Source organism: Paralichthys olivaceus, chromosome 19 (genome assembly GCF_024713975.1).
Source record: "Paralichthys olivaceus isolate ysfri-2021 chromosome 19, ASM2471397v2, whole genome shotgun sequence".
Classification (NCBI taxonomy): domain Eukaryota; kingdom Metazoa; phylum Chordata; class Actinopteri; order Pleuronectiformes; family Paralichthyidae; genus Paralichthys; species Paralichthys olivaceus.
This window is the reverse complement of record NC_091111.1, coordinates 17,269,959-17,284,902: the sequence shown is the minus strand read 5'-3', so window position 1 is coordinate 17,284,902 and position 14,944 is coordinate 17,269,959.

Here is a 14,944-nt window from a genome sequence, read left to right as displayed (position 1 = left end):
AAAGCCTGATTGGCTCTGACCTTCCTCACAGCCAGCTGTCAGCCTCTTAGATACACACACACACACACACACACACACACACACACACAGCGCGTACAGCACACAGCCTGTTACGGCCCTGCAGGCTCTGATTACCATATCAGCACTGTCTCATTTGCATAAATCCCAGCACTCTTAATTAGGCTTCATCTCTCTCTTCCTCTCTTTACCTCACTCTCATTTTCAGCTCTTTCCCTCCACTTTTCCTCCTCTCTCTCTCTCTCTCTCTCTCTCCCTCCCTCCCTCCATTTGCTCGCAGATACGGGGCCGGGGTTTAGGGTTAGAATTAGCAGATAGGAGGGTCCATGACTCCCAATTAGTTTAGTACTGTTTAGCCTAATGACAATTTCACTTCATCTGCATGTATTAGCACACCAGTGTTCTGTCACTACTTCTGTGCACATTATCTGTGAGGAATTCTCTCTTTCAACTTCTCCCCCTTCTCTTTTTTGTCTCCACCTCTTTATTTTACAGGTGTTACGGTCAGACAGGACAATGGGCTAATTGCTTAGAAGTTTAACTTTTCTACCTGCAGCAAAGTAACGTCCACTCATCGTTATCCCTTCATGCCGCCATGTCGTGGTTGTAAGCTGTTGTTGTGTCGACATAGTTTACACAGAGGCCAATAAGCGACGCAGAGTTTGTTTACAGTTAATCGTCTGTCAGACCACATTATTTTGCAGCCTGATCAGAAGGAATTAGTGGTTCATGTGCTTCCTACATGCTGTCAGAGCTGTAATGAATGTGTGGCCCATTATACAACTTTCATATACAACATTGACAAGAGTGTAAACACACTCTGCAGAGCACATGCTGCAAGCACATGTCTCCTAAATTACTAAAAGCATTAAACATAAGACAAAAGCAGATATCGTATGTTTGTCTTACTATTTCACGTGACACGTGTTTTATATCGGCAGAGTTTTTATCTCGAAATTGAACCGAGGCGGCTGAATATGCAACAAGTCACAATTACATCTTAGAACTCTTAGAGGAATTTAAGAGAAGCACTTGAGGGTTCGAGCAAACTGCTTCAATCACTCAAAGCAAGTGCGCTCAGTGTAATTAATATAAAAAATGCCATCTAGATGAAAATATAAAACATTTAAAGAACATTCCACTTGGAGTTAACATCTGCAGTCGGCTGAAATCTTTAAAATTGAAAATATTATATGTATTTGAATGAATCTTACAAATGTATTACTTTGAAAAACTATAATTGCCTCCACCAAAGAGGTTGTGTTTCCCCCCCCTTCGTTGGTTTCTTGGTTTGTTTGTTAGCAGAATTACACAGAAACTACTGGACGGATTATCACAAAACTTTGTGGAGGCATTTGTCATGGGTCAGGGAAGAACAAATAATTTTGATGTCGATCTGGATCAGGAGGCAGATCCCAGATTTTTAGAGAACGTCTTCGTTTGAACTCAGTCTGCTGCTGTGTTTTGTCATTTTTTTCCTGCTTTGAATCTGGTTTGTGAATGTAGGTGAACAAATGAAATGGATTTTGGGGGGGGGGCTAAATCATATTCAGCTCTGGTGCCTCATTGAGCCCGGGGCAGCTCTGATCTGTGGATCTCCAATATGTCTGCCCGAGGGTGTGTTACATCACCTGAGAGCCTACGAAAACCAACGCGGACTTCGGGACGGGTTAGGGAGCAGGTTATTAGCCTACCCAGGGTGTCTGAGAGGGATGTAGGAGGAGGACGACCAGGAGTTGGTGAAGGTTGAGCTACATCGACATTATTTTTAACTAAGATGTGCAACTAGATTTTTGGGGTGGATCCAGGGGGCGCTCTGGGAGGCTGTTGAACCCCCCGAACGCTGAATTCTGTGTGTGTGAGTGTGTGTGTTGTTACAGGGAGGTGTGTAGGGGGGTTAAACACAGCTATATTCTGTAGATAACAGGATTAGCTGGGAAGCGGATAATAAGTTAGCATTTCCTCCCTGCGGCGCTCTCTCCTCTCTCCTCTCTCTAATCCTGCAGCTTTGATGTCCCTGCTCCCATCAGGTATCTGGGCTGCTCTGGCCTCGGGGCCCCGAGGCCTCCAAATGCTCAGACACTGAGTTGTGTGTGTGTGTGGATGTCTGCCCGTGTGTGTGTGTGTGTGTGTGTTCAGTGTCCTCATTAGTTCTGCCTGTTTACTAAAGTTGGCTTCTCGGGATGAAATCTGCTGTACGGCCGCTCTGCCAGAGATCTGCTCACTATTTACTACTCTCCCCCGCTCTGCCAGGCTCTGACCCGACAGAACGCTGATGAGGCATCTGATTCTGGGCAGGAAACGCCTAAACAACAACCGCACTTTGAAAAATATATCACAACTCCAACAGCAGAGCAAAGAGACAATTTAGAAGAAAAGATTTTTATTCATTATACTTCTGAATTATGTAATTTTTACAGATATGGTAAATTACTGCGCAGCTTCGACTCCGAGCCCTGTTTTGCTTTTCTATTTCACAGATTTTCAAACGATATGGGGAAACTTTTTCCCCCCATGCTGAGATTCTTATCAGGCTGGAAACACACTGTCCCCAGCCCCCTCGTCAAGCGACAGTTTGTGGATATTGCGTAGCAAAGGTTGAAATTGTGTGACGTTGATATTGTGGCCGAATTGTCGGGATTAAAGCCGGGGAGGACGCGTGGCTGTTCGAGACACGATCAGCTCCAACAAGGAGGTGATTCTGTTTGTAAGAAAGATTACACAAACTCAACTGAATGGATTTAACTTTATAGAATGATGCATTATGGGTCAGGGAGGAACCCATTCAATTTTGGTGGGAATCTGGATTATTATGATTATCCAGGGGACAGAAGATATTTTTTTTATTATTTATTATTTGAATATCACTTATCTAAAGAGGTTTACAAGGTGCTTTATTAAATACATGGTAATAAAAACAAAGTTAAGCGGATATTAGGGAGATATTTAATTAAAAATCATGAAGAAACCCAACTATTATAACAACGAGAATCACTTTGGTTACTTGTTAATGTTCCAGTCGTGTGCACTTTCCTAACTTTCCTGTCCGATGGGAAGTCCCCGCAGTGTTTTCCTCTAAGATAACTTCATAACTACGACACTGAATTTTAAATGAAGACTATCTCGAACCTTTATCTTAAAACATCAATCACCATGTATAGAAGTTATGGGGCGACCACACAGTTGGGAGGCTGTTTACCAAGTACAGGATGCTTGAACGTGTGTGTTTCTCACTCTGTGTGCGTGTGTGTGTTCGGTGGGAAGGCAGAAATTGAGTCTCGGAGAGCGTGAGTCTAATTAAAACGATGAAAATAATTACTGATACAGGCTGACAGACAGCCTCGCCCTCAGACATCCTCAGTAATTAGTTAATTAACCAAACGCAAATTAGCAGCAAGAATTAGTCAGCCAGGCTTAACGGAGAAGATGGTGAGCCCTCCTCTTGCTTTCTGCTTTGCTTCTCTCGGCCCCGCCTTTACTATCTGTGTGTGTGTGTGTGTGTGTGTGTGTGTGTGTCTGTGTGTGTGTGTGCGCCTGCAACGCTACACTGCACTGTTTTCAAAAGTTAGAAATGGGGCATGTCTGCTTTATCACTTTGTCACTGCTTTGCACGACACAGTAGCAACATGGTATCTAATGCTGCGTTTCTGCGCCTCAGTCAATTCCTTCAAGTTAAAGTGATTTCAGGATAATGAAGCTGGGATTCTCTCAGTTTTCGCCTTGAAATAAATGTCGTACCTAAGAGTGAAGATGAAGATCTGCTCCCCTACGAATCTGCTTAACTTATTTAATGCTAATGTGGAAAAACAACTGAAACTGACGAGTAAAGTTGTCAAGGACACAGCAGGAAGGTAACGCTGTACGTTCCCTCCATTGGAGAATAACAGAAAAAACTCCCTCACCATTCCAGCTCATATGATTCAAACAAGACGCTGCAGTCGCTCCGCAGCCCCGCGGGTCACTAGAACAACCCCTCGGATCTACCACACTGAAGTCAGAATGATTACGTGAGCGGCGATGAATATTCGCCCACTGCTGGCTCCACTGGGCAAGTTGAGGCTCAGTGCTGGAAGCGGCTGGTATTCCTCTTGTTAACACTCACTTTGACTCGCCTGTGGCTCGTTTTAGGGGAGATCTGAGAGAAACAACGCTCCCGACTGCACAACAACCTGCCTCTCTGACTTAGCCATAAACAGAGCGTGTGCAAGGAACAGAGCTAATTACGCTCTTTAGCTTTTCTTGTCAACAAGTCCAATTAAAATGCCAAAACCAACAAATGAAAGAATCCGACTACAGAAGCCTGATAAAGCTTATTCCATTTTTAGAAACTGTTAGACACACCAATGAACTGCACTGTTTCACTCCTTCATTTCATTCATTATGGTGAATATGTGCAACGCCAAGGAGGTTGTGTTTTCACCCCTGTACGTTTGTTTGTCGGCAGTATTATGCAAAAACTCTTGAACTGATATTTTGAGTAGGGTTTTTTTAATTTTCACATCTTGCATATTACGGGGACTGATATTTATGAATGGATCCAAATAAGTTTTCAACTTTAATTAAACACATTTTAGGAAAACTGCATTATGATCCTTTCAATAAAAAAAAACATAAGAATTAACCAGTTGTGCAGCAGTCATGGTCAAACTGTTACTGTTTAAGCATAATATTATTATACAACAACAGAAAAGAGGAAATGAACAAATGATTTATCCTCACAAATCAAAATTAATGGAAGTAATGTTCATATTTTAGCTACAGGCCCAATAATTAGCTGAGATAAATGATTAGATATACATAAACATGAATCCAGCATTGATACATGCATAGTATATACATACATATATGCACACACAGATGGAAGAGTTAATGGTTTTGTCATTGGGCATATGAATACGTAAGTGCAAGAATATGTATCATTGTGTACAGCAGTGTGTCTGTGTGCTCGCTCGCTTGTAGCTCGAGGGAAGGAACCATGTGCACATTCAGGTCAGAGCTGTCAATCATGCTCAGTCTGTTAGCTGTGTGTGTGTGTGTGTGTGTGTGTGTGTGTGTGTGTGTGTGTGTGTGTGTGTGTGTGTGTGTGTGTGTGTGTGTGTGCACTGGTGTATAAAAGTAATCTAAAACCAGCTCTTGCAGTATAGTCACGAGAAGAGTTTCTCCTCTGTGCGTTAGAGCAGAAGGATTTTCTTCACTTCTTCAGAGTTTGAGCAGTTTGAGCGAAAAGTCCAAAAGTTATCTGAGGAACAGACGAGGCATTTTTCTTGAATGGTGGAAAATGAGGTTGGGTTTTACACTTGATATTAAATTGGAGTTGTGGGCCTACACTTTGCACAAAATGTCATTTGTTCTAAATTAAAGTAGAACACAGAGCAGAGATGGATCTTCAGATCTTCGCTGGTATTTGACGGATCGCTGATGTAGACTTTATCGCCCCCTACAGGCCAGACGTGTTTGTTTGAGTGATCGTAGTCGTTTGTGTATTCTCGTCTGGAGGGAGATATTTAGTAAAATGAAGATCGTGTGGACGACAGAGACAATTTTAAAAACAGAGGGGAAAAATGGGCTTGAATCAGACATTTTACAAATCCAGTCATGATTCATGTGTAAAGCAGTTTTTTCGCTTGTGAGTTCGCGAGTGATGAAATCAATGGTTCAGAACAGGAGAGAGCAGGAAGTAACCACCAGCTACCGGTTGTTGCACGGGGGTTTGGAACATTTGGTCCATATCAGCAGGATTTAATAAACTCTCTGTTGCTTATATTCTTTATTGTAGAACTTGCATAACAAGAAAATTCATTAGATCCTTTTTTTTTTTAATAATACGTCTGCAGCGCCTGAATGTGACTGTCTGTAGGGGCTGAGTTGACCTGAATTAACGCAGCTTTGTTGATCATCGAACTTTAAGCATGACGTAGCTGTGTCCCCAAGCAAAGATGGAGGAAAAATCGGTCTTTGCTTGGGTCTTACTTCCTCATACTGGACATCATCTGCCCAGATTTCTTCTTCTCATTAGTATCTGTAGGAAAATACCCAAACCAGAGAGTTGTTTTTTCTCTTTAAGTGCTATTTTCAGTCTGAACTGCTGCTTTGTTTTTGAGTTTTATGACGGAGCCTGGAGTTTGCTGGAGCACGTTGTCTCTCTGAAACATTAACTGAGTAATTTTGGCACCTTAACTGCAGCAGAACTTAGCCACAGGGGCAGAAGATCAGAACATATCACTTGCTGAACGGATCCAAGGGTACATGCCATCTACATGATGCTGTTGGTTCACATCCACCTTGTGTCTTTTTGTTTATACCAGCTTCTGTTTTTCCCAATTTCCCGTCACACTTCACTGCCTGTCGCTGAGTAAAACTAGAGTCACTTAAAAACAGTCTGTAAACAATAGTTCCTCTGCTGGGAACAACTGTTTCCATCCACTAAGCAGCCAGCAGCCAAAGAGGTGCCGCTGTGGGATTCAAACTTCTTCTCCAGGGACCCTCACCGGAAGCTCATCTTCCCAAAACACAACACCAAAATCTAAAGTAATAATTTGTGACAGAAGCTAAAAATATGAGAAACATCCCCACGGGAGTGTGTGTGTGTGTCAATATTTTTTCTGAAGAGGAAGAAAATAATTTCCCTTTCCTTTAGATTTAAAATGTCATTTTTCATAACTCAAGATCAAGAACACACACACACACACACACACACACACACACACACACACACACACACACACACCCCTTCGGAATGACTTTTTTTGTTTTATCAAGTACTGCAGTGTCTAGCTTACAATTGTGAATATAACAAATATCTAAAAACATAAATGAATAATTGTGCGAACACTGAAGTGAGTGCAGTTTATTTAGCACATTCAAACACGACTGCAGTTAAACAAAGTGCTGTGCAAGAACAGAATTAGATACCGTAGACTAGCATTGGAAGAATGAAAATCTAGTCAACGTGCATGTTCTAGTTTGATCCGTGTCCCATTTGCAACATAGAGGGGGGCGGGGCTTATGAGGTTTTGGCTTCACTTTTTGTCATCCATCTTTATATACGATCAAAATGTTTACACGTAGGAAACTCTGTGTAACTAGTACCTTGGACATTTTCTTTCAACTAACTATCTACTTGTTTTGCATCTATCTCACCTGCGGAGCTTCTTAATGTATTTTTTTACTTTCTTCTTCAGCGTCGGTGGATTTTTCGTGTTCCAGACTAAAAGGAATCTGTCTGTCTGCCTCCGTTTGTCTGTTTTTCTATGGCATTTCGACTGTCGATGATTAGAATGTCAAAGATGATTAAATGTATGTATTTATTAAAAAACATGCGTATGTCAACGATTGAACGCCAATAATTAATGCTTGTTTTAACACAGAAAGTCAACAGGAATAATCAAGTAATTAAATTAACTCAGGGCTAGATCATATTTTAATTCAGTGAAATGAGTATTTACTGTACTTCATATTTGCATTGTCCCCTGTTTGAGCCTCAGGGTGACGTTACCACCCTGGGAGATTCAGTGGGAGTTCAAAAATATTTGCAACATTTCCATGAAGTTATTTGTACAGGAAAAACAAACCTCCAAATATAGAAAGGAGAACCAGAAATACAGGATAAAGAGATAATTCAGCCTCATGCAGCACCCAGCTCCGACTGCTTGCTTGACGTCTCTTTGTTTCCATTGACTCGGCCGCCGTTGACTTTGCCCTAATGTCAAAGATATGAAATGACCTGCAGGCATCTGTTCTCCTTCCCCAGAAGCTTCAAATCCACACACACAGGAACCCATACTAGGCATCACACACACACTTTTTGCAACCCACACTTCCCACACCCCTGTCTTGTGGTATTTCTCGGGTGTCCACGCCCCGTGTCCTGTGGTGTGTCTCCTCTAGAGGAGTGTATGTTTTGTTTATGGTCAGTGACATGCACAAGCACTGTGGGGCCTAACTGAATGTGAGCACTGTCAGAAGAGATTAGAGCTGTGTGTGTTGGGGTTGGTGTGTGTGTATGTGTGTTAGTTGACTGGTGGGGAGACACCAGTACAGATGGGGGCTTCAGATGTGATGAGCGTCATGACCGGGCCTCCTCCTGTCCTCTTGGTTCAGCATCAAGAAATGCCCTGCCGCTGCCGTCCAAACTAACCCGAGCAGCCCATCGGCCACACCAGTGTCCCCTTTGTCTCCTTGTCCCCGTCTCATGCACACCCAAACACTTAGTCCAGCTATATGAATATTGAAATGCCAATGTTGTATTTTGGGGGATTGAAGCGGCTGAGTGCTTGTGCTGAGACGTTATCTCATTTTAACAAAAGAGATGAAAAGCTTCAATGAAATTTTACCTGGGATTTATGTTCCCATGAATACCAACGGTGTTTTAAGGTGTTGTTGCAACTCAAAAGGTTTCAGTTTGTCCAGTTTGGACAACAGTAAAAAAACATGGCTGCCTCCACGGTGGCCAAAAATCCCTTTCACCTGAATCTTACACACTGAACCTTTAATGCAAAGCTAACGCGGCTGTAGTTCAGTACAGAAACAAGAGTGGTGACGATCTCTTAATCTGACTCATGGCAAGAAACCGAAGACACATATTTTCCAACACTGTCATTAAAGCTTAAAACCTCACTAATCTACTTATTAGTACTGAATGGTGTAATTCTCTTTTTTATTAAACAGTTTCAACCTGATATTCTGCGTAGAATAAAATAATGTCCATAGCTGTAAAGCTGCTAAAGGGACTGAATAGATTTCAAGTAGGTGACTTGAACTATAGTTTTTCTGAGTTGCAAGAGTTATTCTCAAGTTGGCTGTAAATTCCAATTGTATTTTTTCCTTTGAAAACAGAAATTATCTACAGCTGGAGCTGTCAGTGGGTGTTAGAATGCATATTGAATGCTTAATATTAACAAACTACATTGTGTGTCACAGTTGAGATGAACTGTCAAAGGACTGATGGCTGTATCCATCGGTCTAGCCTGAACGCACACACACACACTGAAGTAAACACACAGCAGATGCACACACACACACACTCTCTCCCACACACACCAGTGTTAGAAGTGTGATGAGGGTGGGCTGGATGTTACAGGGGTGGATGGTTGGTTCATGGCCTTGCTCACTCGATCAGACTAGGCATTTTGTTCAGACACTGAACAGAGACCTCCATCGCCCTGAGGCCATCTCTCTCTCTGACTGTCTCAGTCTGTGAGCCGGAGCAGAATTTCGTTTTTATCTGTAACAACCGACAGACAATACCATTTGTCTGCTCTTCTTCTCATCGTCAGCCTCCCTCATTTTTTTTTAAATCTAGAGTCTCTGCTCGTCCAAATCTTCGATTACACCTTTTGTGTGAGCGCATTTACGTTGTATGGAATCATTTGTATGAAATGTACCTGATGTCATTTCCAGATCAATATCAGAATTTAGCACAAGGTTGTTAGAGACACTACCAGCTGCAGCAGTGACTTCATCACTAAACTAGAATGACACTCACATACCTTCACTAAGGCCCAACAGTCCCCATCAATTCAACCAAGCTGCACCGAATGCACAACCTCAGATACCAGTTCTCTCAATCAGACTGATGTTTTCATCAGATTCATATATTATTCTCTGGAAGATGTGAAAAATAAAACATGGGTTCTGCCAATGTGTCGGCCAAACTATTCTTCTCTCACTGAGTCGAACCGTCTTTATGTCTGCAACTGATGCTCTTCGCTCATGTCCGACCTCCTCCTGTGACGTCGCTCCTCCCTGTCTCAGGTCCTGCCTCAGTGTTTATGTCTCTGTAAGTGGTATGACCCAAGCATGCCTCCAACAATAAACAGAGCTAATAACAATTGTCTGTCAGGGGACTGCATGTGTGTGTGTGTGTGTTGGGGGTGGGGGTGGGAGGTCAGTAAATGGAGAGTTAATAATGCACACACACTCACAAGCTGGAGTCCAATAGAGGTGTTGTTCAAACAATAATCCTCAAACACCCCCCACACAGCATCTCAACAATAATCTCCCCCGATGGTGTTTCTGTATAAACAGTGACGATCTTGCGCATGAGATCCTGCAGGTTTTCTCCGTTGCTCATCATCACAGCCGCTGATTTCAGTGATCATCACATGCTCATATTGGACGGGAGGAACCTGACCAACGTGCTGAACTCGACGTTTTAAAATGGCAGTTGACAAACCAATGGGTGACACGACAGTGATGGTGGGTTAAGATGCTAAAATATAGTTTATAACCCACCTTCTTGGAGCCCATCAGCTGTTGTCTGATGAGGAATTGGCCTCTGGGGGCAACAGTCAATAGTTTGGGGCATCTTTGGTCCTGGTCAATCTTGACTGTTCAAACTAAACCTCTTTTACGTCCAAATTAGCAAATATATGCAGGTTGTTTCAACGCTGGTAGACCTGCTAAAAAAGGCGATTGACTCCTTTCCATTTGCCTGTAGAGGTTTTATGAGTGCACCTACAACTGGGCACTCCCAAAGTAGTGCACTCTTCCGGGTGTCTTGTTTCCTTCAAGTCAGAGCCAATTAAAAACCTGGATCATTTGACCTGGGAGTTAAATCCAATTGTAACCATTCCCATCTCAGACGGAGGCAGATGTTGTTGCATTTTTTGACGAGAGGCTCTGGAAAACAGAAACCAGTCGGCTTCTGGCCCCAAATCTTATCCCTCGCTTACACATTCTGAATGTTTACATGCAGAGTCTGTTTAAAGAGATTCAAGAACACATAAAGATGCAAGCGGAACAATGTTGGTGAACTCGTTGGCCGAGAGAGAGCGTTGCTTTGTGTTTCTGTGTGTTGATGTGTGGAAGTGCACGCAAGAAGCTGCGTGGCACAAACGCCTTCTCCTCTGCGTAACCTTGACCCGTCTGGAGAGGCAGTCTTGCCTCAGCAGCAGCAGCAGCAGCAGCTGTGTCACTTCAACTCAGCATCTTCAGTCCAACCTTAGGGGACCCGGACTGCCCGTGTCCCTGCCACACAGCCAACAAGGACCCCCCTGATAGAGCAACCAGCCAGAAGCCCCCACCCCAATCCTCCTGCCCGGAGCTACCAGCCAACACACACACTGTCCGTCATGCATACTGATAAACGTGTTCACTATCAATAGCAGCAGACAGTGGTCGGGCCGACTGGCTTCTTGACTGCTGACAAAGCCCAGACTCATCCTGCCTGGCCCTGCAGACACGGGAACAGTGGCGGAGACAAACACTGGCCTGCAGCCACTCCCAGTCAGCTCTACATATGTCACATGTTAATGACATCAAGTCTGCGGCCACCCACGGACCGCGTTGATCTTGAGGGCAGCCGATCGAGAAATAAAGTCGTTTCTCCTTGGAACGACAGACTTACCCTCTCGCTGTGGCAACTCAGAGGCTCTAACCCTTCGTTTCACTGCACGTGAGCAACGCACCTCTCTCCAGCTGCAGACTGCACATGGTGGTTTTGCTGACAGAGCTGATTTAGAATTAATTTTTTTACTTGTACAACACAAATATATGATTATAATATTTATGATACATGTTTTCTTTGAGAAATAATGAATATTTGTAGCCCTGAGGCATCCTCCGTTAATTAATTAAGTGAACTAGACTGAAAAGGGAAAGTAAAAGTCATTATTGTCGTGTCTGAGTTCATCACTGTGGATATATGCAACTGTTTCATGGGAAACTCAAGTAAATACCCCTTTGTTTTTGTGGGGATTTGAGCTAAAAACCAGGAGTGCATGAGCCAAAAACATATTTGCAGCTTTAATCCCATTAGTGGACTAGTGGAAATGTTAGACAGCAGCCACACTACACTCCTCCATGTGCAGAAAGGAAACTCTACGCTGCCTTTTGTCGAACATGACTGATTTACTTTCGCCTTTTGTGTGCACGAGAGCTTTGCCTTTTCATATCGATCACGGTTGTGCCAACTGTTTGTTTTGTCTTTTCATATAATGAACCCTGGGCCCTCGGTGAGGCCCCGGCGGAGCTTTGCTCCATGCTAAAGGGCTTTTTGTGAGACAGTGTCACGCTCCCTCGTTCCGGCGAGGCTCCGCGTTTCTTATTATTCATGGCTCTCTCCCCGTTTGTTGAGAAGGCCGGGATCAAACAGGCCGATTTGCCATGCCTGACACCCACTCTGACACCCACTGCTTCGAGTGTGTGTCTTTTGTGTGTGTGTGTGTGTGTCTGAGTGTGTGTGTGTGTGTGTGAACTTGGCTCGGGCTCAGTAATGACAGGATTTGTTAAACAGTAAATTAATGAATAATGAAATATCCAGCACGCGCCTGCCTTGCCTGGAGCACAGTGCCCCGAGCAGGAATTACTCCCGACCAGCAATCGGCTGTCTGCGTTCTGCATAACCTGTGTGTGTGTGTGTGTGTGTGTTGGATAAGCATTTTTACAGCCCATTGCGTGACAGAATGCTGAGGGGCTTTGCTGATGGGGGTCTGCTCCCTCACTTCCTGCCAGAGTGACGGACAGACGGCGCACAGAAGAGACCGTCGGGATCCTGCTCTCGTACTTTGCATCTATCAAACGCTCTCATCTCTCCCATAAGCTCAGTCCACGCTGGTAACCGGATTACCTCCCCACCGGCCCTCTCATAAAGTAACAACCTGTGACATTTTCATAAAAGTAAAATTTGCTTCCCATAAAGAACAATTCATCAAAGACCAGTGATTCATATCATATCCAGCTGCCGAACGCTTATTTGATGTTTTAAACACTTTGCAGCTGATGGATTTTTCCCTTCGTGCACAGGAAGTGATGTTTTAAGCCTCATCAGACCTTCAAAATAAACTTTAATAGGTGATTTCAAAGCCATGCAGAATTAACCAAAAAGAGTGGATGTTGCATAATGTCACGGTGCAATTCCCACCTGTGTTAATCCTGAGGTTGAAATTCCTCCATGGCTCAGTGTGCCTGACCCACTCAGACCTTTTCCACTCGCCCTGCCCCAGACTTCTGGATTCTCTCTGCTGGATTCTCCTCTGGAACATGTCACAGCATTGATTCTGATATTTTGTCATCGGTCATAGCCGGAGATGTTGGAAAATATCTCCACGTCAGAAACTTCACAGGACTTTGGATGATGTGTTGTCAGCAGAATACACAGAGGGGGAGCTGGATAATTGCTGTGACTCCTGCGGCCTTGAATCTTATATTTTCATTTTAACTCTGTAGTTCTATTAGTTCATTTGAGAGTTTGCAGGGTTTCAGTGGAGGTAGATGGATGCTCCTGTCGCTTGCATTGATTTGTTTGTGTCCGTGCCCCAGGGTGAAAGTTTCCTCATCGTGACTTTAGCAAAGGAGATTATGATTTTGATCAAAAAATTACCAAACAGATTTCTAAGAAAATCAAAGGGCGGATCCAGGTTTTTTCCCACTTTCTTTAATATTGTGAGCAAATTCTTTTTTGGAACATTTCCATCAGTTTCTCTGGGAATAATTCATGGATCTTGATTTTATAAAAATCATGGTTATTAACGCGACTGGTATTTATAAATGTGTGAAATTTGCTGCAGCTTGATTGAATTTCAAAGCACGGTTGGGCCTTGGTGGATTTGAGCTCTCTCTTTTCTTTTATTAATAATGGAAAGAACACAACAACTACGCTTTATGCTAAATATCCTAGCCTCCTTATAGAATATTAAATCTGTAATGTTTGCAATATCCAAGATGCTGAAGTGAAATTCTCCCAAAACGAGATTTGAATGAACTTGGAAGACAGCAGGTAGTTTTTTTTGTGCAGACACAACCTCGACTGAAGCATTTTCAAGAGGCCTGAGGCTTGATACAGAGAACTGAGGGAGAACGAGAGGAAAAAAACAACCTTTGTTGGCAATGATAAGAAGCTGCACCAACCACTGATGTTCCTCCTCTGGATTCTCAGCGTAAGAAAAGAAATACCTGCAGCTCACATGATGTGATGCTGCAAATTACTTAATTAGCTGTAAAAAAAAAAACCCTTGATTGAAACAAAGTCCGTTATCATCCAGCACACGAGTTCCTGCAAAGGTTTGTTTAATAGATTCTTAATTTTCACTGCATCTCAATTGACCTACATTTTGTTTGCAACTCATAAAGAAATATATCTTTGGTAAATATTTAGTCCCCCCCCCATAAAGCAGAAATCCGCTGTCGACACAGTCAGTGTGATGAATACACAACATGACATTAAATTAGATTTCATCATAGTTCCCTGTTTGAGATGAGGTTATAATGTGGACTGGTGTCATGACTGGATCAGGGTCGTGCTGGTGTTCCAGGTTGTTTTCTTCGCCCTGTTTGTTTCAACCTGTCCTGGTTGTTTCCACTGATGCTCCGCAGATTCTCTCTCTTTTGTTGCGGGAGCATCGCTCGCGGACATGCGGCTGCTGAACTCTGCACCTGCGTCACGCGTTGTTCCGCTCCACGGGTCAACGGAGCCCGCGGGACTCTCTCTCTCCCTCCCTCCCTCTCTCTCGGTCTCTCTCTCTCTCTCCCTCTGTGGCCTGGTTGTTTTCTCTCTCTCCGTCTATCTCTCTCTCTCATTAGCTTTCTCTCTCTCTCTCTCTCTCTCTCTCTCTCTCCACTTTTTCCTCTGTGCGTCCTGCGCTCTCCCGTCATTAACGCACCGGCGGTAGATCCCCACCGCAGAAGCGCGCCCGCGAGGCACGATTCTATTCCCCCTGCGCGCGTGCGAGAGGGAGAGAGAGTGTGTTCTCTCCCTGTGTGTGTGTGTGTGTGTGTGTGTGTGTGTGTGTGTGTGAGAGAGAGAGAGAGAAAGAGAAGACTGAAAGCGAGGGTCCTCGCTAGCTGCAAAAAATGCAGCCAATTATCTCTGTGGAATAAAACGGTATCCATCATAGTGTGTGTGTGTGTGTGTGTGTGTGTGTGCGTGCGTGTGTGCGTGCGTGTTCATTTCAGGGTCTCTTGCACTATATGGGCCATACAGACTATA